The 24,108-nt window shown below is 32.7% G+C and overlaps 20 non-coding genes across 20 annotated transcripts; all 20 read right to left on the bottom strand.

Moving 5' to 3' along the window:
* Positions 1–1,620: 1,620 nt before the first annotated feature.
* TRNAR-UCU (transfer RNA arginine (anticodon UCU)) lies at positions 1,621–1,706 on the bottom strand. The gene is given in 2 exon segments: positions 1,621–1,656; positions 1,670–1,706. It is a non-coding gene; the product is annotated as a tRNA-Arg (tRNA).
* Positions 1,707–2,498: 792 nt separating this feature from the next.
* TRNAK-UUU (transfer RNA lysine (anticodon UUU)) lies at positions 2,499–2,584 on the bottom strand. The gene is given in 2 exon segments: positions 2,499–2,534; positions 2,548–2,584. It is a non-coding gene; the product is annotated as a tRNA-Lys (tRNA).
* A 1,670-nt stretch (positions 2,585–4,254) lies between these two features.
* TRNAR-UCU (transfer RNA arginine (anticodon UCU)) lies at positions 4,255–4,340 on the bottom strand. Its single transcript is given in 2 exon segments — positions 4,255–4,290; positions 4,304–4,340. It is a non-coding gene; the product is annotated as a tRNA-Arg (tRNA).
* A 1,656-nt stretch (positions 4,341–5,996) lies between these two features.
* On the bottom strand, positions 5,997–6,082 carry TRNAR-UCU (transfer RNA arginine (anticodon UCU)). Its single transcript is given in 2 exon segments — positions 5,997–6,032; positions 6,046–6,082. It is a non-coding gene; the product is annotated as a tRNA-Arg (tRNA).
* Positions 6,083–6,868: 786 nt separating this feature from the next.
* On the bottom strand, positions 6,869–6,954 carry TRNAR-UCU (transfer RNA arginine (anticodon UCU)). The gene is given in 2 exon segments: positions 6,869–6,904; positions 6,918–6,954. It is a non-coding gene; the product is annotated as a tRNA-Arg (tRNA).
* Positions 6,955–8,607: 1,653 nt separating this feature from the next.
* Positions 8,608–8,693, bottom strand: TRNAR-UCU (transfer RNA arginine (anticodon UCU)). The gene is given in 2 exon segments: positions 8,608–8,643; positions 8,657–8,693. It is a non-coding gene; the product is annotated as a tRNA-Arg (tRNA).
* A 786-nt stretch (positions 8,694–9,479) lies between these two features.
* TRNAR-UCU (transfer RNA arginine (anticodon UCU)) lies at positions 9,480–9,565 on the bottom strand. The gene is given in 2 exon segments: positions 9,480–9,515; positions 9,529–9,565. It is a non-coding gene; the product is annotated as a tRNA-Arg (tRNA).
* Positions 9,566–10,350: 785 nt separating this feature from the next.
* TRNAR-UCU (transfer RNA arginine (anticodon UCU)) lies at positions 10,351–10,436 on the bottom strand. Its single transcript is given in 2 exon segments — positions 10,351–10,386; positions 10,400–10,436. It is a non-coding gene; the product is annotated as a tRNA-Arg (tRNA).
* Positions 10,437–11,222: 786 nt separating this feature from the next.
* TRNAR-UCU (transfer RNA arginine (anticodon UCU)) lies at positions 11,223–11,308 on the bottom strand. Its single transcript is given in 2 exon segments — positions 11,223–11,258; positions 11,272–11,308. It is a non-coding gene; the product is annotated as a tRNA-Arg (tRNA).
* A 786-nt stretch (positions 11,309–12,094) lies between these two features.
* Positions 12,095–12,180, bottom strand: TRNAR-UCU (transfer RNA arginine (anticodon UCU)). The gene is given in 2 exon segments: positions 12,095–12,130; positions 12,144–12,180. It is a non-coding gene; the product is annotated as a tRNA-Arg (tRNA).
* A 786-nt stretch (positions 12,181–12,966) lies between these two features.
* TRNAR-UCU (transfer RNA arginine (anticodon UCU)) lies at positions 12,967–13,052 on the bottom strand. Its single transcript is given in 2 exon segments — positions 12,967–13,002; positions 13,016–13,052. It is a non-coding gene; the product is annotated as a tRNA-Arg (tRNA).
* A 785-nt stretch (positions 13,053–13,837) lies between these two features.
* TRNAR-UCU (transfer RNA arginine (anticodon UCU)) lies at positions 13,838–13,923 on the bottom strand. Its single transcript is given in 2 exon segments — positions 13,838–13,873; positions 13,887–13,923. It is a non-coding gene; the product is annotated as a tRNA-Arg (tRNA).
* A 786-nt stretch (positions 13,924–14,709) lies between these two features.
* On the bottom strand, positions 14,710–14,795 carry TRNAR-UCU (transfer RNA arginine (anticodon UCU)). The gene is given in 2 exon segments: positions 14,710–14,745; positions 14,759–14,795. It is a non-coding gene; the product is annotated as a tRNA-Arg (tRNA).
* Positions 14,796–15,581: 786 nt separating this feature from the next.
* TRNAR-UCU (transfer RNA arginine (anticodon UCU)) lies at positions 15,582–15,667 on the bottom strand. Its single transcript is given in 2 exon segments — positions 15,582–15,617; positions 15,631–15,667. It is a non-coding gene; the product is annotated as a tRNA-Arg (tRNA).
* Positions 15,668–16,453: 786 nt separating this feature from the next.
* On the bottom strand, positions 16,454–16,539 carry TRNAR-UCU (transfer RNA arginine (anticodon UCU)). The gene is given in 2 exon segments: positions 16,454–16,489; positions 16,503–16,539. It is a non-coding gene; the product is annotated as a tRNA-Arg (tRNA).
* A 1,659-nt stretch (positions 16,540–18,198) lies between these two features.
* TRNAR-UCU (transfer RNA arginine (anticodon UCU)) lies at positions 18,199–18,284 on the bottom strand. The gene is given in 2 exon segments: positions 18,199–18,234; positions 18,248–18,284. It is a non-coding gene; the product is annotated as a tRNA-Arg (tRNA).
* A 786-nt stretch (positions 18,285–19,070) lies between these two features.
* Positions 19,071–19,156, bottom strand: TRNAR-UCU (transfer RNA arginine (anticodon UCU)). The gene is given in 2 exon segments: positions 19,071–19,106; positions 19,120–19,156. It is a non-coding gene; the product is annotated as a tRNA-Arg (tRNA).
* Positions 19,157–20,810: 1,654 nt separating this feature from the next.
* Positions 20,811–20,896, bottom strand: TRNAR-UCU (transfer RNA arginine (anticodon UCU)). Its single transcript is given in 2 exon segments — positions 20,811–20,846; positions 20,860–20,896. It is a non-coding gene; the product is annotated as a tRNA-Arg (tRNA).
* A 786-nt stretch (positions 20,897–21,682) lies between these two features.
* Positions 21,683–21,768, bottom strand: TRNAR-UCU (transfer RNA arginine (anticodon UCU)). Its single transcript is given in 2 exon segments — positions 21,683–21,718; positions 21,732–21,768. It is a non-coding gene; the product is annotated as a tRNA-Arg (tRNA).
* A 1,654-nt stretch (positions 21,769–23,422) lies between these two features.
* TRNAR-UCU (transfer RNA arginine (anticodon UCU)) lies at positions 23,423–23,508 on the bottom strand. Its single transcript is given in 2 exon segments — positions 23,423–23,458; positions 23,472–23,508. It is a non-coding gene; the product is annotated as a tRNA-Arg (tRNA).
* Positions 23,509–24,108: the final 600 nt, after the last annotated feature.

Genomic DNA, 24,108 nt, shown 5'->3' with positions numbered 1-24,108 from the left:
GCAGACGTGCTCTGCAAATGTCTTTGCACTAGTGGGACTATAGCAAAGTCCAATAGCCACGTATAGGATGCCACTAGGTACACTGAGTGTTTGCTAGTAAAATTGCTTAGTTTAAAAAAGTTGTAGTGTGCAATGCAGGCAGACGTGCTCTGCAAATGTCTTTGCACTAGTGGGACTATAGCAAAGTTCAATAGCCACGTATAGGATGCCACTAGGTACACTGAGTGTTTGCTAGTAAAATTGCTTAGTTTAAAAAACTTGGAGTGTGCAATGCAGGCAGACGTGCTCTGCAAATGTCTTTGCACTAGTGGGACTATAGCAAAGTCCAATAGCCACGTTTAGGATGCCACTAGGTACACTGAGTGTTTGCTAGTATAATGGCTTACTTAGAATGAGTTGGAGTGTGCAGAGGACAAGAGGGTACAGTGGCAGGATTGTGGTGCTCTGGGTAGAGGAATGGAAGCCTGCCTTTCTATTCCCTCCTAATGGTGAAATGCAGGGAGGAAATCCCTGACCTGGGCTACACAGACGCTGTTGCTGTTTGCAGGACCTGTCACCTTAACTCTGACCCTGCCGCTTTGAGCCCTTAAAAGGACTGCTAGAATGTGCTCTCCCTAAGCTGTCTAACGCTGTGTATGCAGCGCATACAGCTGTATCGGCTATAGGACTCAGGAGGACGGAGCTGCGACACTGATGTCTGACACCAAAGACGCAGAAGGCAGATAATGGCGTTCGTGAAGAAAATGTCCGGTTTTATAATGCAGGGACATGTGACATGCAGATCCTATCACACATGCCGTTGCTTGTCTGGCTCAAAGTCCACTTAGGAGTGTGTGTGTCTGTGATTGGCTGACATGCTGGCCCGCCCCACAAGACGCGCGCGCTTAGGGAAGGAAGACAAGAAAAAAAAAAAAAAAATGGCGATCGCCATTATAGAAACAGCAGTGATCTGAAGGCGCTGTTCACGCACACTATACACTGAAATGTGATAATAGTTTGATTCACAGAGTGACTTACACTATTACAGCAGAAACCAAGCTAGGATTTAGCTGTTTTTTGGCTGCTAGAACCGTTCTCGAACGTTTCTAGAACTATCGAGCTTTTGCAAAAAGCTCGAGTTCTAGTTCGATCTAGAACATGCCCCAAAATCACTCGAGCCGCGAACTGGAGAACCACGAACCACGAACCGCGCTCAACTCTACTAAAGAGTGTTTTTTTAGCAGCTTCCTCAACATTCTTTTCTTTGATCATTTTAAAATCTGATTTACATTTGGAAATTCAGGTATTCTAAAATATAACATCAAGATGTTCAATAATTTTAGAACCAGCAGAGAAAAACTCAGCGTTAGCATTTTCTCGACTCTCTCTGTGTGTTCTAGACACACATAACAAATCTACATGAAGAATGAATTTCAAAACAGGATGGAAAAGCAGCATTTTAAAAGTTCACAAAACTGGGTTGCCTTCTTAGTCTTTTCTAGAAAGGGGAGCCCTAGCGATTTTTGAATTCTACAAAAATGCTCTAAAGGATAATAATAAATCATATATTAGATCATTTCTTACTCTTTATTATCTTATGGGTATTATATAGGACTTTCGCATCAGACACCAAACAAAAGCTGACTCTGGCAGGACTCGAACCAACAACCTTTGAATGCCTACACTTTCCTAGAAGTCCAATGCGCTATCCATTGCGCCACAGAGCCTGAAACTGAAAAAAATTGTTTGGAACTTCAGTGTGGCTAAAACTAATAAGAGAAAGAATAGTAAAAATGGAAATCACTCTAAAAGCAATCTTTCAAGATTTAAGAGCAGATTTTCACAAAATATTTACATTTTAGTAAAGACAAAAATTTCAAGCCAATTTTCTGGACATATCTTATGGCATACATTATGATTTCAGGAAGCAAATAAACTTTTTTGGAAAATATTTCCGTTTTTTTCAATTCCACTTTTAAAGAATACTGAAGATAATAGATAAAGGTTTAAATTCTTTAGATACAAAACTCTTCTCCAATTAAAACAAGCCTCCAATCTTTGAATCTTTATCTTATCTAGACATTTACATTCGCCACTTTGTGCTAAAGAGTGTATTTTTAGCAGCTTCTTCTACATTCTTTTCTTTGATCATTTTAAAATCTGATTTACATTTGGAAATTCAGGTATTCTAAAATATAACATCAAGATGTTCAATAATTTTAGAACCAGCAGAGAAAAACTCAGCGTTAGCATTTTCTCGACTCTCTCTGTGTTCTAGACACACATAACAAATCTACATGAAGAATGAATTTCAAAACAGGATGGAAAAGCAGCATTTTAAAAGTTCACAAAGCTGGGTTGCCTTCTTAGTCTTTTCTAGAAAGGGGAGCCCTAGCGATTTTTGAATTCTACAAAAATGCTCTAAAGGATAATAATAAATCATATATTAGATCATTTCTTACTCTTTATTATCTTATGGGTATTATATAGGACTTTCGCATCAGACACCAAACAAAAGCTGACTCTGGCGGGACTCAAACCCACAACCTTTGAATGCCTACACTTTCCTAAAAGTCCAATGCACTATCCATTGCGCCACAGAGCCTGAAACTGAATCAAATTGTTTGGAACTTCAGTGTGGCTAAAACTAATAAGAGAAAGAATAGTAAAAATGGAAATCACTCTAAAAGCAATCTTTCAAGATTTGAGAGCAGATTTTCACAAAATATTTACATTTTAGTAAAGACAAAAATTTCAAGCAAATTTTCTGGACATATCTTATGGCATACATTATGATTTCAGGAGGCAAATAAACTTTTTTGGAAAATATTTCCGTTTTTTACAATTCCACTTTTAAAGAATACTGAAGATAACGGATAAAGGTTTAAATTCTTTAGATACAAAACTCTTCTCCAATTAAAACAAGCCTCCAATCTTTGAATCTTTATCTTATCTAGACATTTACATTCGCCACTTTGTGCTAAAGAGTGTTTTTTTAGCAGCTTCCTCAACATTCTTTTCTTTGATCATTTTGAAATCTGATTTACATTTGGAAATTCAGGTATTCTAAAATATAACATCAAGATGTTCAATAATTTTAGAACCAGCAGAGAAAAACTCAGCGTTAGCATTTTCTCGACTCTCTCTGTGTTCTAGACACACATAACAAATCTACATGAAGAATGAATTTCAAAACAGGATGGAAAAGCAGCATTTTAAAAGTTCACAAAACTGGGTTGCCTTCTTAGTCTTTTCTAGAAAGGGGAGCCCTAGTGATTTTTGGATTCTACAAAAATGCTCTAAAGGATAATAATAAATCATATATTAGATCATTTCTTACTCTTTATTATCTTATGGGTATTATATAGGACTTTCGCATCAGACACCAAACAAAAGCTGGCTCTGGCGGGACTCGAACCCAAAACCTTTGAATGCCTACACTTTTTCAGAAGTTCAATGCACTATCCATTGCGCCACAGAGCCCGAAACTGAAAAAAATTGTTTGGAACTTCAGTGTGGCTAAAACTAATAAGAGAACGAATAGTAAAAATGGAAATCACTCTAAAAGCAATCTTTCAAGATTTGAGAGCAGATTTTCACAAAATATTTACATTTTAGTAAAGACAAAAATTTCAAGCCAATTTTCGGGACATATCTTATGGCATACATTATGATTTCAGGAGGCAAATAAACTTTTTTGGAAAATATTTCCGTTTTTTTCAATTCCACTTTTAAAGAATACTGAAGATAATGGATAAAGGTTTAAATTCTTTAGATACAAAACTCTTCTCCAATTAAAACAAGCCTCCAATCTTTGAATCTTGATCTTATCTAGACATTTACATTCGCCACTTTGTGCTAAAGAGTGTTTTTTTAGCAGCTTCCTCTACATTCTTTTCTTTGATCATTTTAAAATCTGATTTACATTTGGAAATTCAGGTATTCTAAAATATAACATCAAGATGTTCAATAATTTTAGAACCAGCAGAGAAAAACTCAGCGTTAGCATTTTCTCAACTCTCTCTGTGTTTTAGACACACATAACAAATCTACATGAAGAATGAATTTCAAAACAGGATGGAAAAGCAGCATTTTCAAAGTTCACAAAACTGGGTTGCCTTCTTAGTCTTTTCTAGAAAGGGGAGCCCTAGCAATTTTTGAATTCTACAAAAATGCTCTAAAGGATAATAATAAATCATATATTAAATCATTTCTTACTCTTTATTATCTTATGGGTATTATATAGGACTTTCGCATCAGACACCAAACAAAAGCTGACTCTGGCGGGACTCGAACCCACAACCTTTGAATGCCTACACTTTCCTAGAAGTCCAATGCGCTATCCATTGCGCCACAGAGCCTGAAACTGAAAAAAATTGTTTGGAACTTCAGTGTGGCTAAAACTAATAAGAGAAAGAATAGTAAAAATGGAAATCACTCTAAAAGCAATCTTTCAAGATTTGAGAGCAGATTTTCACAAAATATTTACATTTTAGTAAAGACAAGAATTTCAAGCCAATTTTCTGGACATATCTTATGGCATACATTATGATTTCAGGAGGCAAATAAACTTTTTTGGAAAATATTTCCGTTTTTTTCACTTTTAAAGAATACTGAAGATAATGGAAAAAGGTTTAAATTCTTTAGATACAAAACTCTTCTCCAATTAAAACAAGCCTCCAATCTTTGAATCTTTATCTTATCTAGACATTTACATTCGCCACTTTGTGCTAAAGAGTGTTTTTTTAGCAGCTTCCTCTACATTCTTTTCTTTGATCATTTTAAAATCTGATTTACATTTGGAAATTCAGGTATTCTAAAATATAACATCAAGATGTTCAATAATTTTAGAACCAGCAGAGAAAAACTCAGCGTTAACATTTTCTCAACTCTCTCAGTGTTTTAGACATACATAACAAATCTACATGAAGAATGAATTTCAAAACAGGATGGAAAAGCAGCATTTTAAAAGTTCACAAAACTGGGTTGCCTTCTTAGTCTTTTCTAGAAAGGGGAGCCCTAGCGATTTTTGAATTCTACAAAAATGCTCTAAAGGATAATAATAAATCATATATTAAATCATTTCTTACTCTTTATTATCTTATGGGTATTATATAGGACTTTCGCATCAGACACCAAACAAAAACTGACTGGCGGGACTCGAACCCACAACCTTTAAATGCCTACACTTTCCTAGAAGTCCAATGCGCTATCCATTGCGCCACAGAGCCTGAAACTGAAAAAAATTGTTTGGAACTTCAGTGTGGCTAAAACTAATAAGAGAAAGAATAGTAAAAATGGAAATCACTCTAAAAGCAATCTTTCAAGATTTGAGAGCAGATTTTCACAAAATATTTACATTTTAGTAAAGACAAGAATTTCAAGCCAATTTTCTGGACATATCTTATGGCATACATTATGATTTCAGGAGGCAAATAAACTTTTTTGGAAAATATTTCCGTTTTTTTCACTTTTAAAGAATACTGAAGATAATGGATAAAGGTTTAAATTCTTTAGATACAAAACTCTTCTCCAATTAAAACAAGCCTCCAATCTTTGAATCTTTATCTTATCTAGACATTTACATTTGCCACTTTGTGCTAAAGAGTGTTTTTTTAGCAGCTTCCTCTACATTCTTTTCTTTGATCATTTTAAAATCTGATTTACATTTGGAAATTCAGGTATTCTAAAATATAACATCAAGATGTTCAATAATTTTAGAACCAGCAGAGAAAAACTCAGCGTTAGCATTTTCTCAACTCTCTCTGTGTTTTAGACACACATAACAAATCTACATGAAGAATGAATTTCAAAACAGGATGGAAAAGCAGCATTTTAAAAGTTCACAAAACTGGGTTGCCTTCTTAGTCTTTTCTAGAAAGGGGAGCCCTAGCGATTTTTGAATTCTACAAAAATGCTCTAAAGGATAATAATAAATCATATATTAAATCATTTCTTACTCTTTATTATCTTATGGGTATTATATAGGACTTTCGCATCAGACACCAAACAAAAGCTGACTCTGGCGGGACTCGAACCCACAACCTTTGAATGCCTACACTTTCCTAGAAGTCCAATGCGCTATCCATTGCGCCACAGAGCCTGAAACTGAAAAAAATTGTTTGGAACTTCAGTGTGGCTAAAACTAATAAGAGAAAGAATAGTAAAAATGGAAATCACTCTAAAAGCAATCTTTCAAGATTTGAGAGCAGATTTTCACAAAATATTTACATTTTAGTAAAGACAAGAATTTCAAGCCAATTTTCTGGACATATCTTATGGCATACATTATGATTTCAGGAGGCAAATAAAATTTTTTGGAAAATATTTCCGTTTTTTTCACTTTTAAAGAATACTGAAGATAATGGATAAAGGTTTAAATTCTTTAGATACAAAACTCTTCTCCAATTAAAACAAGCCTCCAATCTTTGAATCTTTATCTTATCTAGACATTTACATTCGCCACTTTGTGCTAAAGAGTGTTTTTTTAGCAGCTTCCTCTACATTCTTTTCTTTGATCATTTTAAAATCTGATTTACATTTGGAAATTCAGGTATTCTAAAATATAACATCAAGATGTTCAATAATTTTAGAACCAGCAGAGAAAAACTCAGCGTTAGCATTTTCTCAACTCTCTCTGTGTTTTAGACACACATAACAAATCTACATGAAGAATGAATTTCAAAACAGGATGGAAAAGCAGCATTTTAAAAGTTCACAAAACTGGGTTGCCTTCTTAGTCTTTTCTAGAAAGGGGAGCCCTAGCGATTTTTGAATTCTACAAAAATGCTCTAAAGGATAATAATAAATCATATATTAAATCATTTCTTACTCTTTATTATCTTATGGGTATTATATAGGACTTTCGCATCAGACACCAAACAAATGCTGACTCTGGCGGGATTCGAACCCACAACCTTTGAATGCCTACACTTTCCTAGAAGTCCAATGCGCTGTCCATTGCGCCACAGAGCCTGAAACTGAAAAAAATTGTTTGGAACTTCAGTGTGGCTAAAACTAATAAGAGAAAGAATAGTAAAAATGGAAATCACTCTAAAAGCAATCTTTCAAGATTTGAGAGCAGATTTTCACAAAATATTTACATTTTAGTAAAGACAAGAATTTCAAGCCAATTTTCTGGACATATCTTATGGCATACATTATGATTTCAGGAGGCAAATAAACTTTTTTGGAAAATATTTCCGTTTTTTTCACTTTTAAAGAATACTGAAGATAATGGATAAAGGTTTAAATTCTTTAGATACAAAACTCTTTTCCAATTAAAACAAGCCTCCAATCTTTGAATCTTTATCTTATCTAGACATTTACATTCGCCACTTTGTGCTAAAGAGTGTTTTTTTAGCAGCTTCCTCTACATTCTTTTCTTTGATCATTTTAAAATCTGATTTACATTTGGAAATTCAGGTATTCTAAAATATAACATCAAGATGTTCAATAATTTTAGAACCAGCAGAGAAAAACTCAGCGTTAGCATTTTCTCAACTCTCTCTGTGTTTTAGACACACATAACAAATCTACATGAAGAATGAATTTCAAAACAGGATGGAAAAGCAGCATTTTAAAAGTTCACAAAACTGGGTTGCCTTCTTAGTCTTTTCTAGAAAGGGGAGCCCTAGCGATTTTTGAATTCTACAAAAATGCTCTAAAGGATAATAATAAATCATATATTAAATCATTTCTTACTCTTTATTATCTTATGGGTATTATATAGGACTTTCGCATCAGACACCAAACAAAAGCTGACTCTGGCGGGACTCGAACCCACAACCTTTGAATGCCTTCACTTTCCTAGAAGTCCAATGTCCATTGCGCCACAGAGCCTGAAACTGAAAAAAATTGTTTGGAACTTCAGTGTGGCTAAAACTAATAAGAGAAAGAATAGTAAAAATGGAAATCACTCTAAAAGCAATCTTTCAAGATTTGAGAGCAGATTTTCACAAAATATTTACATTTTAGTAAAGACAAGAATTTCAAGCCAATTTTCTGGACATATCTTATGGCATACATTATGATTTCAGGAGGCAAATAAACTTTTTTGGAAAATATTTCCGTTTTTTTCACTTTTAAAGAATACTGAAGATAATGGATAAAGGTTTAAATTCTTTAGATACAAAACTCTTCTCCAATTAAAACAAGCCTCCAATCTTTGAATCTTTATCTTATCTATACATTTACATTCGCCACTTTGTGCTAAAGAGTGTTTTTTTAGCAGCTTCCTCTACATTCTTTTCTTTGATCATTTTAAAATCTGATTTACATTTGGAAATTCAGGTATTCTAAAATATAACATCAAGATGTTCAATAATTTTAGAACCAGCAGAGAAAAACTCAGCGTTAGCATTTTCTCAACTCTCTCTGTGTTTTAGACACACATAACAAATCTACATGAAGAATGAATTTCAAAACAGGATGGAAAAGCAGCATTTTAAAAGTTCACAAAACTGGGTTGCCTTCTTAGTCTTTTCTAGAAAGGGGAGCCCTAGCGATTTTTGAATTCTACAAAAATGCTCTAAAGGATAATAATAAATCATATATTAAATCATTTCTTACTCTTTATTATCTTATGGGTATTATATAGGACTTTCGCATCAGACACCAAACAAAAGCTGACTCTGGCGGGACTTGAACCCACAACCTTTGAATGCCTACACTTTCCTAGAAGTCCAATGCGCTATCCATTGCGCCACAGAGCCTGAAACTGAAAAAAATTGTTTGGAACTTCAGTGTGGCTAAAACTAATAAGAGAAAGAATAGTAAAAATGGAAATCACTCTAAAAGCAATCTTTCAAGATTTGAGAGCAGATTTTCACAAAATATTTACATTTTAGTAAAGACAAGAATTTCAAGCCAATTTTCTGGACATATCTTATGGCATACATTATGATTTCAGGAGGCAAATAAACTTTTTTGGAAAATATTTCCGTTTTTTTCACTTTTAAAGAATACTGAAGATAATGGATAAAGGTTTAAATTCTTTAGATACAAAACTCTTCTCCAATTAAAACAAGCCTCCAATCTTTGAATCTTTATCTTATCTAGACATTTACATTCGCCACTTTGTGCTAAAGAGTGTTTTTTTAGCAGCTTCCTCTACATTCTTTTCTTTGATCATTTTAAAATCTGATTTACATTTGGAAATTCAGGTATTCTAAAATATAACATCAAAATGTTCAATAATTTTAGAACCAGCAGAGAAAAACTCAGCGTTAGCATTTTCTCAACTCTCTCTGTGTTTTAGACACACATAACAAATCTACATGAAGAATGATTTTCAAAACAGGATGGAAAAGCAGCATTTTAAAAGTTCACAAAACTGGGTTGCCTTCTTAGTCTTTTCTAGAAAGGGGAGCCCTAGCGATTTTTGAATTCTACAAAAATGCTCTAAAGGATAATAATAAATCATATATTAAATCATTTCTTACTCTTTATTATCTTATGGGTATTATATAGGACTTTCGCATCAGACACCAAACAAAAGCTGACTCTGGCGGGACTCGAACCCACAACCTTTGAATGCCTACACTTTCCTAGAAGTCCAATGCGCTATCCATTGCGCCACAGAGCCTGAAACTGAAATAATAGTTTGGAACTTCAGTGTGGCTTAAACTAATAAGAGAAAGAATAGTAAAAATGGAAATCACTCTAAAAGCAATCTTTCAAGATTTGAGAGCAGATTTTCACAAAATATTTACATTTTAGTAAAGACAAGAATTTCAAGCCAATTTTCTGGACATATCTTATGGCATACATTATGATTTCAGGAGGCAAATAAACTTTTTTGGAAAATATTTCCGTTTTTTTCACTTTTAAAGAATACTGAAGATAATGGATAAAGGTTTAAATTCTTTAGATACAAAACTCTTCTCCAATTAAAACAAGCCTCCAATCTTTGAATCTTTATCTTATCTAGACATTTACATTCGCCACTTTGTGCTAAAGAGTGTTTTTTTAGCAGCTTCCTCTACATTCTTTTCTTTGATCATTTTAAAATCTGATTTACATTTGGAAATTCAGGTATTCTAAAATATAACATCAAGATGTTCAATAATTTTAGAACCAGCAGAGAAAAACTCAGCGTTAGCATTTTCTCAACTCTCTCTGTGTTTTAGACACACATAACAAATCTACATGAAGAATGAATTTCAAAACAGGATGGAAAAGCAGCATTTTAAAAGTTCACAAAACTGGGTTGCCTTCTTAGTCTTTTCTAGAAAGGGGAGCCCTAGCGATTTTTGAATTCTACAAAAATGCTCTAAAGGATAATAATAAATCATATATTAAATCATTTCTTACTCTTTATTATCTTATGGGTATTATATAGGACTTTCGCATCAGACACCAAACAAAAGCTGACTCTGTCGGGACTCGAACCCACAACCTTTGAATGCCTACACTTTCCTAGAAGTCCAATGCGCTATCCATTGCGCCACAGAGCCTGAAACTGAAAAAAATTGTTTGGAACTTCAGTGTGGCTAAAACTAATAAGAGAAAGAATAGTAAAAATGGAAATCACTCTAAAAGCAATCTTTCAAGATTTGAGAGCAGATTTTCACAAAATATTTACATTTTAGTAAAGACAAGAATTTCAAGCCAATTTTCTGGACATATCTTATGGCATACGTTATGATTTCAGGAGGCAAATAAACTTTTTTGGAAAATATTTCCGTTTTTTTCACTTTTAAAGAATACTGAAGATAATGGATAAAGGTTTAAATTCTTTAGATACAAGACTCTTCTCCAATTAAAACAAGCCTCCAATCTTTGAATTTTTATCTTATCTAGACATTTACATTCGCCACTTTGTGCTAAAGAGTGTTTTTTTAGCAGCTTCCTCTACATTCTTTTCTTTGATCATTTTAAAATCTGATTTACATTTGGAAATTCAGGTATTCTAAAATATAACATCAAGATGTTCAATAATTTTAGAACCAGCAGAGAAAAACTCAGCGTTAGCATTTTCTCAACTCTCTCTGTGTTTTAGACACACATAACAAATCTACATGAAGAATGAATTTTAAAACAGGATGGAAAAGCAGCATTTTAAAAGTTCACAAAACTGGGTTGCCTTCTTAGTCTTTTCTAGAAAGGGGAGCCCTAGCGATTTTTGAATTCTACAAAAATGCACTAAAGGATAATAATAAATCATATATTAAATCATTTCTTACTCTTTATTATCTTATGGGTATTATATAGGACTTTCGCATCAGACACCAAACAAAAGCTGACTCTGGCGGGACTCGAACCCACAACCTTTGAATGCCTACACTTTCCTAGAAGTCCAATGCGCTATCCATTGCGCCACAGAGCCTGAAACTGAAAAAAATTGTTTGGAACTTCAGTGTGGCTAAAACTAATAAGAGAAAGAATAGTAAAAATGGAAATCACTCTAAAAGCAATCTTTCAAGATTTGAGAGCAGATTTTCACAAAATATTTACATTTTAGTAAAGACAAGAATTTCAAGCCAATTTTCTGGACATATCTTATGGCATACATTATGATTTCAGGAGGCAAATAAACTTTTTTGGAAAATATTTCCGTTTTTTTCACTTTTAAAGAATACTGAAGATAATGGATAAAGGTTTAAATTCTTTAGATACAAGACTCTTCTCCAATTAAAACAAGCCTCCAATCTTTGAATTTTTATCTTATCTAGACATTTACATTCGCCACTTTGTGCTAAAGAGTGTTTTTTTAGCAGCTTCCTCTACATTCTTTTCTTTGATCATTTTAAAATCTGATTTACATTTGGAAATTCAGGTATTCTAAAATATAACATCAAGATGTTCAATAATTTTAGAACCAGCAGAGAAAAACTCAGCGTTAGCATTTTCTCAACTCTCTCTGTGTTTTAGACACACATAACAAATCTACATGAAGAATGAATTTTAAAACAGGATGGAAAAGCAGCATTTTAAAAGTTCACAAAACTGGGTTGCCTTCTTAGTCTTTTCTAGAAAGGGGAGCCCTAGCGATTTTTGAATTCTACAAAAATGCACTAAAGGATAATAATAAATCATATATTAAATCATTTCTTACTCTTTATTATCTTATGGGTATTATATAGGACTTTCGCATCAGACACCAAACAAAAGCTGACTCTGGCGGGACTCGAACCCACAACCTTTGAATGCCTACACTTTCCTAGAAGTCCAATGCGCTATCCATTGCGCCACAGAGCCTGAAACTGAAAAAAATTGTTTGGAACTTCAGTGTGGCTAAAACTAATAAGAGAAAGAATAGTAAAAATGGAAATCACTCTAAAAGCAATCTTTCAAGATTTGAGAGCAGATTTTCACAAAATATTTACATTTTAGTAAAGACAAGAATTTCAAGCCAATTTTCTGGACATATCTTATGGCATACATTATGATTTCAGGAGGCAAATAAACTTTTTTGGAAAATATTTCCGTTTTTTTCACTTTTAAAGAATACTGAAGATAATGGATAAAGGTTTAAATTCTTTAGATACAAAACTCTTCTCCAATTAAAACAAGCCTCCAATCTTTGAATCTTTATCTTATCTAGACATTTACATTCGCCACTTTGTGCTAAAGAGTGTTTTTTTAGCAGCTTCCTCTACATTCTTTTCTTTGATCATTTTAAAATCTGATTTACATTTGGAAATTCAGGTATTCTAAAATATAACATCAAAATGTTCAATAATTTTAGAACCAGCAGAGAAAAACTCAGCGTTAGCATTTTCTCAACTCTCTCTGTGTTTTAGACACACATAACAAATCTACATGAAGAATGATTTTCAAAACAGGATGGAAAAGCAGCATTTTAAAAGTTCACAAAACTGGGTTGCCTTCTTAGTCTTTTCTAGAAAGGGGAGCCCTAGCGATTTTTGAATTCTACAAAAATGCTCTAAAGGATAATAATAAATCATATATTAAATCATTTCTTACTCTTTATTATCTTATGGGTATTATATAGGACTTTCGCATCAGACACCAAACAAAAGCTGACTCTGGCGGGACTCGAACCCACAACCTTTGAATGCCTACACTTTCCTAGAAGTCCAATGCGCTATCCATTGCGCCACAGAGCCTGAAACTGAAATAATAGTTTGGAACTTCAGTGTGGCTTAAACTAATAAGAGAAAGAATAGTAAAAATGGAAATCACTCTAAAAGCAATCTTTCAAGATTTGAGAGCAGATTTTCACAAAATATTTACATTTTAGTAAAGACAAGAATTTCAAGCCAATTTTCTGGACATATCTTATGGCATACATTATGATTTCAGGAGGCAAATAAACTTTTTTGGAAAATATTTCCGTTTTTTTCACTTTTAAAGAATACTGAAGATAATGGATAAAGGTTTAAATTCTTTAGATACAAAACTCTTCTCCAATTAAAACAAGCCTCCAATCTTTGAATCTTTATCTTATCTAGACATTTACATTCGCCACTTTGTGCTAAAGAGTGTTTTTTTAGCAGCTTCCTCTACATTCTTTTCTTTGATCATTTTAAAATCTGATTTACATTTGGAAATTCAGGTATTCTAAAATATAACATCAAGATGTTCAATAATTTTAGAACCAGCAGAGAAAAACTCAGCGTTAGCATTTTCTCAACTCTCTCTGTGTTTTAGACACACATAACAAATCTACATGAAGAATGAATTTCAAAACAGGATGGAAAAGCAGCATTTTAAAAGTTCACAAAACTGGGTTGCCTTCTTAGTCTTTTCTAGAAAGGGGAGCCCTAGCGATTTTTGAATTCTACAAAAATGCTCTAAAGGATAATAATAAATCATATATTAAATCATTTCTTACTCTTTATTATCTTATGGGTATTATATAGGACTTTCGCATCAGACACCAAACAAAAGCTGACTCTGTCGGGACTCGAACCCACAACCTTTGAATGCCTACACTTTCCTAGAAGTCCAATGCGCTATCCATTGCGCCACAGAGCCTGAAACTGAAAAAAATTGTTTGGAACTTCAGTGTGGCTAAAACTAATAAGAGAAAGAATAGTAAAAATGGAAATCACTCTAAAAGCAATCTTTCAAGATTTGAGAGCAGATTTTCACAAAATATTTACATTTTAGTAAAGACAAGAATTTCAAGCCAATTTTCTGGACATATCTTATGGCATACGTTATGATTTCAGGAGGCAAATAAACTTTTTTGGAAAATATTTCCGTTTTTTTCACTTTTAAAGAATACTGAAGATAATGGATAAAGGTTTAAATTCTTTAGATACAAGACTCTTCTCCAATTAAAACAAGCCTCCAATCTTTGAATTTTTATCTTATCTAGACATTTACATTCGCCACTTTGTGCTAAAGAGTGTTTTTTTAGCAGCTTCCTCTACATTCTTTTCTTTGATCATTTTAAAATCTGATTTACATTTGGAAATTCAGGTATTCTAAAATATAACATCAAGATGTTCAATAATTTTAGAACCAGCAGAGAAAAACTCAGCGTTAGCATTTTCTCAACTCTCTCTGTGTTTTAGACACACATAACAAATCTACATGAAGAATGAATTTTAAAACAGGATGGAAAAGCAGCATTTTAAAAGTTCACAAAACTGGGTTGCCTTCTTAGTCTTTTCTAGAAAGGGGAGCCCTAGCGATTTTTGAATTCTACAAAAATGCACTAAAGGATAATAATAAATCATATATTAAATCATTTCTTACTCTTTATTATCTTATGGGTATTATATAGGACTTTCGCATCAGACACCAAACAAAAGCTGACTCTGGCGGGACTCGAACCCACAACCTTTGAATGCCTACACTTTCCTAGAAGTCCAATGCGCTATCCATTGCGCCACAGAGCCTGAAACTGAAAAAAATTGTTTGGAACTTCAGTGTGGCTAAAACTAATAAGAGAAAGAATAGTAAAAATGGAAATCACTCTAAAAGCAATCTTTCAAGATTTGAGAGCAGATTTTCACAAAATATTTACATTTTAGTAAAGACAAGAATTTCAAGCCAATTTTCTGGACATATCTTATGGCATACATTATGATTTCAGGAGGCAAATAAACTTTTTTGGAAAATATTTCCGTTTTTTTCACTTTTAAAGAATACTGAAGATAATGGATAAAGGTTTAAATTCTTTAGATACAAGACTCTTCTCCAATTAAAACAAGCCTCCAATCTTTGAATTTTTATCTTATCTAGACATTTACATTCGCCACTTTGTGCTAAAGAGTGTTTTTTTAGCAGCTTCCTCTACATTCTTTTCTTTGATCATTTTAAAATCTGATTTACATTTGGAAATTCAGGTATTCTAAAATATAACATCAAGATGTTCAATAATTTTAGAACCAGCAGAGAAAAACTCAGCGTTAGCATTTTCTCAACTCTCTCTGTGTTTTAGACACACATAACAAATCTACATGAAGAATGAATTTTAAAACAGGATGGAAAAGCAGCATTTTAAAAGTTCACAAAACTGGGTTGCCTTCTTAGTCTTTTCTAGAAAGGGGAGCCCTAGCGATTTTTGAATTCTACAAAAATGCACTAAAGGATAATAATAAATCATATATTAAATCATTTCTTACTCTTTATTATCTTATGGGTATTATATAGGACTTTCGCATCAGACACCAAACAAAAGCTGACTCTGGCGGGACTCGAACCCACAACCTTTGAATGCCTACACTTTCCTAGAAGTCCAATGCGCTATCCATTGCGCCACAGAGCCTGAAACTGAAAAAAATTGTTTGGAACTTCAGTGTGGCTAAAACTAATAAGAGAAAGAATAGTAAAAATGGAAATCACTCTAAAAGCAATCTTTCAAGATTTGAGAGCAGATTTTCACAAAATATTTACATTTTAGTAAAGACAAGAATTTCAAGCCAATTTTCTGGACATATCTTATGGCATACATTATGATTTCAGGAGGCAAATAAACTTTTTTGGAAAATATTTCCGTTTTTTTCACTTTTAAAGAATACTGAAGATAATGGATAAAGGTTTAAATTCTTTAGATACAAAACTCTTCTCCAATTAAAACAAGCCTCCAATCTTTGAATCTTTATCTTATCTAGACATTTACATTCGCCACTTTGTGCTAAAGAGTGTTTTTTTAGCAGCTTCCTCTACATTCTTTTCTTTGATCATTTTAAAATCTGATTTACATTTGGAAATTCAGGTATTCTAAAATATAACATCAAGATGTTCAATAATTTTAGAACCAGCAGAGAAAAACTCAGCGTTAGCATTTTCTCAACTCTCTCTGTGTTTTAGACACACATAACAAATCTACATGAAGAATGAATTTCAAAACAGGATGGAAAAGCAGCATTTTAAAAGTTCACAAAACTGGGTTGCCTTCTTAGTCTTTTCTAGAAAGGGGAGCCCTAGCGATTTTTGAATTCTACAAAAATGCTCTAAAGGATAATAATAAATCATATATTAAATAATTTCTTACTCTTTATTATCTTATGGGTATTATATAGGACTTTCGCATCAGACACCAAACAAAAGCTGACTCTGGCGGGACTCGAACCCACAACCTTTGAATGCCTACACTTTCCTAGAAGTCCAATGCGCTATCCATTGCGCCACAGAGCCTGAAACTGAAAAAAAGTTGTTTGGAACTTCAGTGTGGCTAAAACTAATAAGAGAAAGAATAGTAAAAATGGAAATCACTCTAAAAGCAATCTTTCAAGATTTGAGAGCAGATTTTTACAAAATATTTACATTTTAGTAAAGACAAGAATTTCAAGCCAATTTTCTGGACATATCTTATGGCATACATTATGATTTCAGGAGGCAAATAAACTTTTTTGGAAAATATTTCCGTTTTTTTCACTTTTAAAGAATACTGAAGATAATGGATAAAGGTTTAAATTCTTTAGATACAAAACTCTTCTCCAATTAAAATAAGCCTCCAATCTTTGAATCTTTATCTTATCTAGACATTTACATTCGCCACTTTGTGCTAAAGAGTGTTTTTTTAGCAGCTTCCTCTACATTCTTTTCTTTGATCATTTTAAAATCTGATTTACATTTGGAAATTCAGGTATTCTAAAATATAACATCAAGATGTTCAATAATTTTAGAACCAGCAGAGAAAAACTCAGCGTTAGCATTTTCTCAACTCTCTCTGTGTTTTAGACACACATAACAAATCTACATGAAGAATGAATTTCAAAACAGGATGGAAAAGCAGCATTTTAAAAGTTCACAAAACTGGGTTGCCTTCTTAGTCTTTTCTAGAAAGGGGAGCCCTAGCGATTTTTGAATTCTACAAAAATGCTCTAAAGGATAATAATAAATCATATATTAAATCATTTTTTACTCTTTATTATCTTATGGGTATTATATAGGACTTTCGCATCAGACACCAAACAAAAGCTGACTCTGGCGGGACTCGAGCCCACAACCTTTGAATGCCTACACTTTCCTAGAATTCCAATGCGCTATCCATTGCGCCACAGAGCCTGAAACTGAAAAAAATTGTTTGGAACTTCAGTGTGGCTAAAACTAATAAGAGAAAGAATAGTAAAAATGGAAATCACTCTAAAAGCAATCTTTCAAGATTTGAGAGCAGATTTTCACAAAATATTTACATTTTAGTAAAGACAAGAATTTCAAGCCAATTTTCTGGACATATCTTATGGCATACATTATGATTTCAGGAGGCAAATAAACTTTTTTGGAAAATATTTCCGTTTTTTTCACTTTTAAAGAATACTGAAGATAATGGATAAAGGTTTAAATTCTTTAGATACAAAACTCTTCTCCAATTAAAACAAGCCTCCAATCTTTGAATCTTTATCTTATCTAGACATTTACATTCGCCACTTTGTGCTAAAGAGTGTTTTTTTAGCAGCTTCCTCTACATTCTTTTCTTTGATCATTTTAAAATCTGATTTACATTTGGAAATTCAGGTATTCTAAAATATAACATCAAGATGTTCAATAATTTTAGAACCAGCAGAGAAAAACTCAGCGTTAGCATTTTCTCAACTCTCTCTGTGTTTTAGACACACATAACAAATCTACATGAAGAATGAATTTCAAAACAGGATGGAAAAGCAGCATTTTAAAAGTTCACAAAACTGGGTTGCCTTCTTAGTCTTTTCTAGAAAGGGGAGCCCTAGCGATTTTTGAATTCTACAAAAATGCTCTAAAGGATAATAATAAATCATATATTAAATCATTTCTTACTCTTTATTATCTTATGGGTATTATATAGGACTTTCGCATCAGACACCAAACAAAAGCTGACTCTGGCGGGACTCGAACCCACAACCTTTGAATGCCTACACTTTCCTAGAAGTCCAATGCGCTATCCATTGCGCCACAGAGCCTGAAACTGAAAAAAATTGTTTGGAACTTCAGTGTGGCTAAAACTAATAAGAGAAAGAATAGTAAAAATGGAAATCACTCTAAAAGCAATCTTTCAAGATTTGAGAGCAGATTTTCACAAAATATTTACATTTTAGTAAAGACAAGAATTTCAAGCCAATTTTCTGGACATATGTTATGGCATACATTATGATTTCAGGAGGCAAATAAACTTTTTTGGAAAATATTTCCGTTTTTTTCACTTTTAAAGAATACTGAAGATAATGGATAAAGGTTTAAATTCTTTAGATACAAAACTCTTCTCCAATTAAAACAAGCCTCCAATCTTTGAATCTTTATCTTATCTAGACATTTACATTCGCCACTTTGTGCTAAAGAGTGTTTTTTTAGCAGCTTCCTCTACATTCTTTTCTTTGATCATTTTAAAATCTGATTTACATTTGGAAATTCAGGTATTCTAAAATATAACATCAAGATGTTCAATAAATTTAGAACCAGCAGAGAAAAACTCAGCGTTAGCATTTTCTCAACTCTCTCTGTGTTTTAGACACACATAACAAATCTACATGAAGAATGAATTTCAAAACAGGATGGAAAAGCAGCATTTTAAAAGTTCACAAAACTGGGTTGCCTTCTTAGTCTTTTCTAGAAAGGGGAGCCCTAGCGATTTTTGAATTCTACAAAAATGCTCTAAAGGATAATAATAAATCATATATTAAATCATTTCTTACTCTTTATTATCTTATGGGTATTATATAGGACTTTCGCATCAGACACCAAACAAAAGCTGACTCTGGCGGGACTCGAACCCACAACCTTTGAATGCCTACACTTTCCTAGAAGTCCAATGCGCTATCCATTGCGCCACAGAGCCTGAAACTGAAAAAAATTGTTTGGAACTTCAGTGTGGCTAAAACTAATAAGAGAAAGAATAGTAAAAATGGAAATCACTCTAAAAGCAATCTTTCAAGATTTGAGAGCAGATTTTCACAAAATATTTACATTTTAGTAAAGACAAGAATTTCAAGCCAATTTTCTGGACATAGCTTATGGCATACATTATGATTTCAGGAGGCAAATAAACTTTTTTGGAAAATATTTCCATTTTTTTCACTTTTAAAGAATACTGAAGATAATGGATAAAGGTTTAAATTCTTTAGATACAAAACTCTTCTCCAATTAAAACAAGCCTCCAATCTTTGAATCTTTATCTTATCTAGACATTTACATTCGCCACTTTGTGCTAAAGAGTGTTTTTTTAGCAGCTTCCTCTACATTCTTTTCTTTGATCATTTTAAAATCTGATTTACATTTGGAAATTCAGGTATTCTAAAATATAACATCAAGATGTTCAATAATTTTAGAACCAGCAGAGAAAAACTCAGCGTTAGCATTTTCTCAACTCTCTCTGTGTTTTAGACACACATAACAAATCTACATGAAGAATGAATTTCAAAACAGGATGGAAAAGCAGCATTTTAAAAGTTCACAAAACTGGGTTGCCTTCTTAGTCTTTTCTAGAAAGGGGAGCCCTAGCGATTTTTGAATTCTACAAAAATGCTCTAAAGGATAATAATAAATCATATATTAAATCATTTCTTACTCTTTATTATCTTATGGGTATTATATAGGACTTTCGCATCAGACACCAAACAAAAGCTGACTCTGGCAGGACTCGAACCCACAACCTTTGAATGCCTACACTTTCCTAGAAGTCCAATGCGCTATGCATTGCGCCACAGAGCCTGAAACTGAAAAAAATTGTTTGGAACTTCAGTGTGGCTAAAACTAATAAATAAATAGTAAAAATGGAAATCACTCTAAAAGCAATCTTTCAAGATTTGAGAGCAGATTTTCACAAAATATTTACATTTTAGTAAAGACAAGAATTTCAAGCCAATTTTCTGGACATATCTTATGGCATACATTATGATTTCAGGAGGCAAATAAACTTTTTTGGAAAATATTTCCGTTTTTTTCACTTTTAAAGAATACTGAAGATAATGGATAAAGGTTTAAATTCTTTAGATACAAAACTCTTCTCCAATTAAAACAAGCCTCCAATCTTTGAATCTTTATCTTATCTAGACATTTACATTCGCCACTTTGTGCTAAAGAGTGTTTTTTTAGCAGCTTCCTCTACATTCTTTTCTTTGATCATTTTAAAATCTGATTTACATTTGGAAATTCAGGTATTCTAAAATATAACATCAAGATGTTCAATAATTTTAGAACCAGCAGAGAAAAACTCAGCGTTAGCATTTTCTCAACTCTCTCTGTGTTTTAGACACACATAACAAATCTACATGAAGAATGATTTTCAAAACAGGATGGAAAAGCAGCATTTTAAAAGTTCACAAAACTGGGTTGCCTTCTTAGTCTTTTCTAGAAAGGGGAGCCCTAGCGATTTTTGAATTCTACAAAAATGCTCTAAAGGATAATAATAAATCATATATTAAATCATTTCTTACTCTTTATTATCTTATGGGTATTATATAGGACTTTCGCATCAGACACCAAACAAAAGCTGACTCTGGCGGGACTCGAACCCACAAACTTTGAATGCCTACACTGTCCTAGAAGTCCAATGCGCTATCCATTGCGCCACAGAGCCTGAAACTGAAAAAAATTGTTTGGAACTTCAGTGTGGCTAAAACTAATAAGAGAAAGAATAGTAAAAATGGAAATCACTCTAAAAGCAATCTTTCAAGATTTGAGAGCAGATTTTCACAAAATATTTACATTTTAGTAAAGACAAGAATTTCAAGCCAATTTTCTGGACATATCTTATGGCATACATTATGATTTCAGGAGGCAAATAAACTTTTTTGGAAAATATTTCCGTTTTTTTCACTTTTAAAGAATACTGAAGATAATGGATAAAGGTTTAAATTCTTTAGATACAAAACTCTTCTCCAATTAAAACAAGCCTCCAATCTTTGAATCTTTATCTTATCTAGACATTTACATTCGCCACTTTGTCCTAAAGAGTGTTTTTTTAGCAGCTTCCTCTACATTCTTTTCTTTGATCATTTTAAAATCTGATTTAAATTTGGAAATTCAGGTATTCTAAAATATAACATCAAGATGTTCAATAATTTTAGAACCAGCAGAGAAAAACTCAGCGTTAGCATTTTCTCAACTCTCTCTGTGTTTTAGACACACATAACAAATCTACATGAAGAATGAATTTCAAAACAGGATGGAAAAGCAGCATTTTAAAAGTTCACAAAACTGGGTTGCCTTCTTAGTCTTTTCTAGAAAGGGGAGCCCTAGCGATTTTTGAATTCTACAAAAATGCTCTAAAGGATAATAATAAATCATATATTAAATCATTTCTTACTCTTTATTATCTTATGGGTATTATATAGGACTTTCGCATCAGACACCAAACAAAAGCTGACTCTGGCGGGACTCGAACCCACAACCTTTGAATGCCTACACTTTCCTAGAAGTCCAATGCGCTATCCATTGCACCACAGAGCCTGAAACTGAAAAAAATTGTTTGGAACTTCAGTGTGGCTAAAACTAATAAGAGAAAGAATAGTAAAAATGGAAATCACTCTAAAAGCAATCTTTCAAGATTTGAGAGCAGATTTTCACAAAATATTTACATTTTAGTAAAGACAAGAATTTCAAGCCAATTTTCTGGACATATCTTATGGCATACATTATGATTTCAGGAGGCAAATAAACTTTTTTGGAAAATATTTCCGTTTTTTTCACTTTTAAAGAATACTGAAGATAATGGATAAAGGTTTAAATTCTTTAGATACAAAACTCTTCTCCAATTAAAACAAGCCTCCAATCTTTGAATCTTTATCTTATCTAGACATTTACATTCGCCACTTTGTCCTAAAGAGTGTTTTTTTAGCAGCTTCCTCTACATTCTTTTCTTTGATCATTTTAAAATCTGATTTACATTTGGAAATTCAGGTATTCTAAAATATAACATCAAGATGTTCAATAATTTTAGAACCAGCAGAGAAAAACTCAGCGTTAGCATTTTCTCAACTCTCTCTGTGTTTTAGACACACATAACAAATCTACATGAAGAATGAATTTCAAAACAGGATGGAAAAGCAGCATTTTAAAAGTTCACAAAACTGGGTTGCCTTCTTAGTCTTTTCTAGAAAGGGGAGCCCTAGCGATTTTTGAATTCTACAAAAATGCTCTAAAGGATAATAATAAATCATATATTAAATCATTTCTTACTCTTTATTATCTTATGGGTATTATATAGGACTTTCGCATCAGACACCAAACAAAAGCTGACTATGGCAGGACTCGAACCCACAACCTTTGAATGCCTACACTTTCCTAGAAGTCCAATGCGCTATCCATTGCGCCACAGAGCCTGAAACTGAAAAAAATTGTTTGGAACTTCAGTGTGGCTAAAACTAATAAATAAATAGTAAAAATGGAAATCACTCTAAAAGCAATCTTTCAAGATTTGAGAGCAGATTTTCACAAAATATTTACATTTTAGTAAAGACAAGAATTTCAAGCCAATTTTCTGGACATATCTTATGGCATACATTATGATTTCAGGAGGCAAATAAACTTTTTTGGAAAATATTTCCGTTTTTTTCACTTTTAAAGAATACTGAAGATAATGGATAAAGGTTTAAATTCTTTAGATACAAAACTCTTCTCCAATTAAAACAAGCCTCCAATCTTTGAATCTTTATCTTATCTAGACATTTACATTCGCCACTTTGTGCTAAAGAGTGTTTTTTTAGCAGCTTCCTCTACATTCTTTTCTTTGATCATTTTAAAATCTGATTTACATTTGGAAATTCAGGTATTCTAAAATATAACATCAAGATGTTCAATAATTTTAGAACCAGCAGAGAAAAACTCAGCGTTAGCATTTTCTCAACTCTCTCTGTGTTTTAGACACACATAACAAATCTACATGAAGAATGAATTTCAAAACAGGATGGAAAAGCAGCATTTTAAAAGTTCACAAAACTGGGTTGCCTTCTTAGTCTTTTCTAGAAAGGGGAGCCCTAGCGATTTTTGAATTCTACAAAAATGCTCTAAAGGATAATAATAAATCATATATTAAATCATTTCTTACTCTTTATTATCTTATGGGTATTATATAGGACTTTCGCATCAGACACCAAACAAAAGCTGACTCTGGCGGGACTCGAACCCACAAGCTTTGAATGCCTACACTGTCCTAGAAGTCCAATGCGCTATCCATTGCGCCACAGAGCCTGAAACTGAAAAAAATTGTTTGGAACTTCAGTGTGGCTAAAACTAATAAGAGAAAGAATAGTAAAAATGGAAATCACTCTAAAAGCAATCTTTCAAGATTTGAGAGCAGATTTTCACAAAATATTTACATTTTAGTAAAGACAAGAATTTCAAGCCAATTTTCTGGACATATCTTATGGCATACATTATGATTTCAGGAGGCAAATAAACTTTTTTGGAAAATATTTCCGTTTTTTTCACTTTTAAAGAATACTGAAGATAATGGATAAAGGTTTAAATTCTTTAGATACAAAACTCTTCTCCAATTAAAACAAGCCTCCAATCTTTGAATCTTTATCTTATCTAGACATTTACATTCGCCACTTTGTCCTAAAGAGTGTTTTTTTAGCAGCTTCCTCTACATTCTTTTCTTTGATCATTTTAAAATCTGATTTACATTTGGAAATTCAGGTATTCTAAAATATAACATCAAGATGTTCAATAATTTTAGAACCAGCAGAGAAAAACTCAGCGTTAGCATTTTCTCAACTCTCTCTGTGTTTTAGACACACATAACAAATCTACATGAAGAATGAATTTCAAAACAGGATGGAAAAGCAG

The sequence above is a fragment of the Anomaloglossus baeobatrachus genome, chromosome 3 (genome assembly GCF_048569485.1).
Source record: "Anomaloglossus baeobatrachus isolate aAnoBae1 chromosome 3, aAnoBae1.hap1, whole genome shotgun sequence".
Lineage (NCBI taxonomy): Eukaryota > Metazoa > Chordata > Amphibia > Anura > Aromobatidae > Anomaloglossus > Anomaloglossus baeobatrachus.
Note: the sequence above shows the minus strand (reverse complement) of the source record. Positions and strands in the feature narration are given on the sequence as shown.